Genomic DNA, 6,376 nt, shown 5'->3' on the forward strand with positions numbered 1-6,376 from the left:
GAGATCAATGTTCTTGAGCTGAACAGAGAAAGCTAGAGACAAGGCAATAAAGTTGACTGAATAATTCTTAGATTGAAAGTTCAGAAAGCAAAAGCGGTGTCCCCATGTTTCTTAAAAGAAGCTGCCTCCCTCATGTTCTTAAAGAAATCGACAAAAAAAACCCTAGAAGTAAACCAAGATGGTTTAATTCTAATTTTAATCCTAATCCAGTTGAAATTGGTTTATTTTAAAATCCTAATTGTCTTTGGTTTAAATTAAATGAAAGCCTAATAACCAAAGGCTTTACAAAGTAATTAAATTAAACCAACAGGCTGGTTTATCTTGATCTCCTTGTCTTGATCCAAGGCCCACGATTTTGGCTATCTCCTGGAGCCTCTCCTCTTGTGCTCTCAGCCTTGATCTAGTAATTGGTCCACTCCACACACTGGTTGGCTCACATGGTATCTCACTCTGGTTCTGGTTCTCTTTAGTATCCTCAGCTTCACACCTCTCTTCTACGGCAGTCTCATCACTTGGCTCATCCTCCTCAGGCTCACTCAGCTCCTCTTCTATGTCTCTGGTCATGGCTACTCCAGGGCCGGGCCTGATTATGGACATTCACCATTGGATTTATAACAATTTAAGAATATTGTGTAGGAAAATTTGTTATTTTTGTTGCAATGTGTATAAAATTGGTATTATGTTGTTCTGAAACAGGTTTGGATAACTAGAATGTTAAATATTACTATGTGCCAAAAAAATAAGTTGGACTATTGGATTTATTAGAAATCACTAGAATATACAATACTTATAATATATAGTATTATTATTTCGTTAGTAAAAACATGTTTTAACAAAAAATACATGGCTTACACATTTTAGAAAATTTGAACTACTAAGCTTATTAGGTATTACTAAGACAAATAAAACCTCTAAAACGTGTAGAACATATTTAGCACATGCATGAAAGGGATAAACAATATTAGTTTAAGAAAAATAATGTATATAAATAATTTTATTTTAAAATAATAGATAATTAAATAATACCATATAATCATTAAACATATTTTCATATATTTTTTATATCGATATACTTAAAAATTTCATTTTCAGAAATTTGTGTCTTTTTATAACGAAAAGAACTTGTCTAAAACATTAAAAAAAAAAGACATGTCTAAAACGTGACAAAAAAATGTAAGGTGGAAAAAACATGTTTAAAACCTGACAAATTTATCATATTTTATGTCTAACATATGTTTGAATATTTACACTTAGTACTTCTCAAGGTTGTAGTAATATTTCTTTCTTCATAGTAATACTTTTGCAAAATTAAACATTTATTAGTAGTACCACGTCAAAAATTCAAATTTATAAGTAATATCAATGTATTTAGACATTTTTAGGTTGTATATAACACAATCACAACAAAAAAAATTTCAGAAAAAAAAAAAAAATATATATATATATATTGCGGTATTCACCTTACTATGGCCTTACCATCACGACATTAGTTATAGAAGTATAAGTAATTTTTCTATAAAAATGGGAAGTTTTCAATCAACTTAACAAATCAAACGTATTTTATGTGTAATTTGCTAATTAAACATATATATGAACATATAAATACAAAATAGATGAGATACATCTGCTAAAAATAAATAATAAGACAAAAAATTAGGTTCTTAGAAATATGCATAACATATAGTAGTTCAAGTTAGTTCAAAATAGATTTACGTCAATAAAAGGAGTATCTCGAGCTTCTCGTTTCTCTTCTTCACATGTTGATTTACTCTCTTATATTAGAGCTTCAATTGATAATTTTGAAGGTAAGTGATTTTTACTACTAACTGTGTCAATTGGTTTTGAAACATCTATGTTATTAACAAGCGTTCTAACAACTTAAGAAATATTAAAGATTTCATGACTAATTTGATATTTAAAAACATATATAGAAATATAATTTCAAATATAAATTATATCTGCTAGAAATATATAGTAAGCCAAAAATATAAAGTTCTTAGAAATATACATAATACATAGTAGTTCAAGGTAGTCTAAGATAGTCCAAAGTAGTTCGAGTAGTCCTAATAGTCCTAGTAGTCCACAATACAATATTCAATCTTCAAATTTATATAAAATACTATACAAAAAGTATTTTCTGAATAATACTAAAGTCAAAATAGATATAAGTGAATTGAAATTATAAAATGATATTATTTATATAACAATAAAAGTATCAATTTTTTTTTTATAAAACAAAGAGAATATTATTCATAAGTTATATAGATTGTTAAATCAATTATAAATATAAAATAGTAAAATATATGAAATATCTTATTTTAAATTTGAAGGCTTTTAAGTCGAAACAAAAATAATAGGGGAAAGTGAGTGGGATCCGCGAACTATTTTAATAATATAAAAGAAAGGTGGGGTCAACAAGTTGTTTTAAAAATATAAAAACAAGAGAAAGTAGGGTCCACAAGCTGTTTTAATAATATTAAAAAAAGAAGAGAAAGTGGAGTCCGCAGATTTAAGATTTAAGGGAAAATAATATAAAAAGAAAGGGTAATAAGAGAAAGGGAAAAAGAGAGGGATAGTTAGAAAATAGGTGGGGTAGTTAGAATAGAATTTTTGTGAGTGGGACAAATCAGAGTACTTTCCTTGGGCAACAGGTTTAGACTTTAGAGAAGAGATGACATTTGTTTTTAAATCCTCGAGAATATTGTAGGCACACGCCAAGCAAGTCGACATTTTGAAGTAATTCTATTATATTTTTTTGTTGGTTCTAATTTTCTTCCTTAATATAATATAGATAACGATGTACCGCACCGTAGCCTGGTGGTTAAGGTTTAAAGGCTTCTACACCCAGGTCTGGGGTTCGAATCCCAAACTATGCAATTTCTTGCAGATCACAAGAAATCCAGGTTTCAAGTCCCGGAGAGAATTTATTAAACAATTATGCAGACTACGGAAGAAAGGTTTACAAGGGATCTTCAACATGGTGCAAGTAAATCTGGTCAGGTGTAGATCTTCATAGGACGGCTCAGGTGATGCAGTTAGGTGTAGGTCTTCGTAAGACATGTAGTATTGTTGGTTGTCGAATCGTCTATGTAACCTTTCTCATATCATAATTGTAATATCATAATAAATCAACGTTAAAAAAAAAAAACCAACCAATTTATTGCACCAGAGAAAAAAACAAAACCAGTTTATTGAGAAAACATGAAATCGTTTATTGGATGGAAACAAAAGAGTCATAGTTTTTCATTTATTTGTTTGACAAACAATTAATAGTATCACTACCTAGCCATGGGACGGATCCGGATATCCGGAAAATTTAGGGTATCAGGATCCGTGGATTTAATATCCGGATCCGGATTCGTGGTTTCCGGATATCCGGGTTTCGGATATCCGTCTCGATATTCTATTATCCGCGGATATCCGGATCCGGATCCGTCAAAATAATTAAAAATAATATTTTTAACAAAAAATACTAATATTTTTAATATAATACATAGATTAAATATTTATAAATATATTTATATATGTTTATAATATTGTAAAAACTAAAATATAATATTATAAGATTAATTCATGTATAAATATTAATATATCAAATATAAATATTAATAAAATTTAAAAATTTAATGTATTTTAAAAATACGGATCCGGATCCGGATATCCTGACCTAAAAATTAAGATATCCGGATCCGGATTCGGTTTGCACGGATCCAAGATTTTACTATCCGGATTCGGATCCGGAAACCCCGGATATCCTATTTTCGGAGCGGATCCGGAGCGGATCTCGGATCGAATCCGGATCTCGGATAATAAATCCCAGGCCTAGCACTACCTAACCAATGTCAAACAAAAGAATCATAGTTTTCTTGTTCTCGTATAAAGAAAAGTGCAATTTTTATTTATTGTTATCGTCATCTTAACTCATTACAATCTCAAATAGGTAGATGTTCCAAATCAAAGAAGAACATTGGTTAGGTAATAGTAGGTGATATGTGCATTTGGATATTAAGCAAGGTTGTTTTGGTTTTTTAGATTTCGGAGTAGATGTGACAAGTACTTTAACACATCGCCATATGCGATGCGACAATCATTTTCCTAGATGTGGAGAACAAAATAAAACTATTAACCACACTATTTTTTAATGTCTGCCAGTTTACAAACAACAATCTCATTTTCACAGTTGGTGTTCCCCAGCGCAAGCCAGTACACAAATATGAATTATCTATTATGGCGAAAGAATGATATTTAAGATCCTGAGCTAGATAAAGACCCTTACCTTTGGATACTATGATATATTTGGAAAGCAAGAACTGATAAGTTATTCAGAGGATAGACATGGACCAATTGAAAACTGCCAAACACGCTGAATCAGAATGTCATGTTTGGTTTGAAGCTAATAGTAAACATGAAGAAATATCAGTGGAGCGACAATCTCCTGAACATGTCTCAACAACAGAGAGATGCATGACACACTTTTCAGTGGTTGTGTATGGTCATGAAAATTTATAGAGGAGTATTTCAACTTTTGGGAGCAAAAAATCAAAGCATAAAGATCTCACCCCTACACTCGGAACTTGAGGCTCTCTTATGGCCACTGGAGTGCATGATACAACTATCGGTGTGTTAGGCTTGGCACCGATTGTAAGGATTTAATTTTGATGATTTAAGATCCAGGAGCATGGCCGGACTTTTCCACTGAACTGAAGGAGTTGTCAAGATTGAAAAATAAATTCTTCGATTTCTCGATTATTTTCACTCCTCGTTCTGAAAATGTATCGTCTGATTCATTAGCTACAATATGAAGGTCCTTTCACAGGAATTCGTATTACAATGGTTGTTATGTTCCGGTCTGGTTCCCAAACCACCTCAATTTCGAGTAATAGAATATCGATGAAAAAAAAGGATTTCAGAGTAGCTCGGTAGCAAGGTTTTAGGACCATACTTTAACATTTTTTTTTGTTGAGATCTGTTCATGTCATCTTTGTTAGGGTTGAATGTGATGATTTTTTTTTATAATAAAACTCTGGAAATATAGTTAAGGGAAACATCAAAATATTAGGAAACGAATTTGTGCAGGACTGTACGAGAAACATGAAATCCGTGGAAAAAAAGGAAGTAGTTTTTTTTTTTTTTCATTTGATTAAGCCTCATTAATTGTGATGTTATGGCTTCTAAAGGTGATAGTGGATTGGGCGGTGCGGGGCAAGCGGATTAAGTACTGCGGTACAATTTAAGTAAAGTTTGTGCCAAAGGCACATATTTCGGGACAACTGCAGTTCAAAACAGTACTAGACGCGCCTTGCGCGGAATAAACATTATATATAAAAATTATTTTATGTATTATATGTTTTACATAATTATTAAATAATAAATATATATTGAATAACTAAACGTTAAGTAACTATTACATATATAATTAAATTGGTGTGAATATATAAATAAATTATATTAATCCAAAAAATATTTTTTTCTATTTGATAAGGTATCTAATTAAATTTAAATGATATTAACATATATATAATCTATTTTAATATTAATATCTATTAAATGATGCTTTCTACTTATTGGTTTTTTTTTTATCATTTGTATCTTTTTGGGGAAATTTTATGTTTGCCACTTTCATGGTACCACTTTTCATCTTTACCACCACTAAAGGGACATTTTCAAAAATATTTCCTTCATTAAGTGGCAAAAGACTCTTATACTCTTGTTCTCTATATATATAATAAATCATTATTTAAATAAATAAAAATAAAAAATAAAAAAAATAAAGAATTTTTTTTTTATGTTTTCGAATTATACTTTTTCAAATTCGAACTTTTTTATAAAAAAAAATTGATTTTTTTTTTGAATTTTTTTTTCAAATTTTCTTTTTGAAAATCGAAAATTATGTTTAAAATTATTTTTTAAAATTTTTTAAATTTTTTTAATTATTTATTTATATATTTATTAGAATCCTAAATTTCATATTCCAAAAACCCTACCCCTCAACTCTAAACCGTAAGTCTAGATTAGTTAACCATAGGGGTATAACTGTCTTCTACCCTTCATTAAAAGTGATGGTAAAAGTGATTAGTGTAGACATGAAAAGTGGTACTATGAATGAGGTATTTGTGGTAATTTTCCTGTCAATATTTTTTCAAAGCTTTTATCAAAAAATAAATTCCAGAGTAAATGTTGAAATTAAAAAAAATTATGTATTTTTATAAGGTATTTAGTTTAATCTTACTTATTAAATGAGACTTTCTACTTATATGATTTTGTAATCTTTCGCATCTTGTCATAAAAAAATATTTAAACCATGGATCATAAAATTTGAATGTGAGATTTTTAACAGTTTTTGTAATTTATAGTTGTTTTTAAAAATTCAAATTAT

The 6,376-nt window shown here is 29.4% G+C and overlaps 1 pseudogene; it reads right to left on the bottom strand.

Annotated features, from left to right (window-relative positions):
* LOC106338349 overlaps window positions 1-564 on the bottom strand; it is a 5,369-nt pseudogene extending 4,805 nt beyond the window's left edge.
* Window positions 565-6,376: the final 5,812 nt, after the last annotated feature.

The sequence above is a fragment of the Brassica oleracea genome, chromosome C4, assembly GCF_000695525.1.
Source record: "Brassica oleracea var. oleracea cultivar TO1000 chromosome C4, BOL, whole genome shotgun sequence".
Lineage (NCBI taxonomy): Eukaryota > Viridiplantae > Streptophyta > Magnoliopsida > Brassicales > Brassicaceae > Brassica > Brassica oleracea.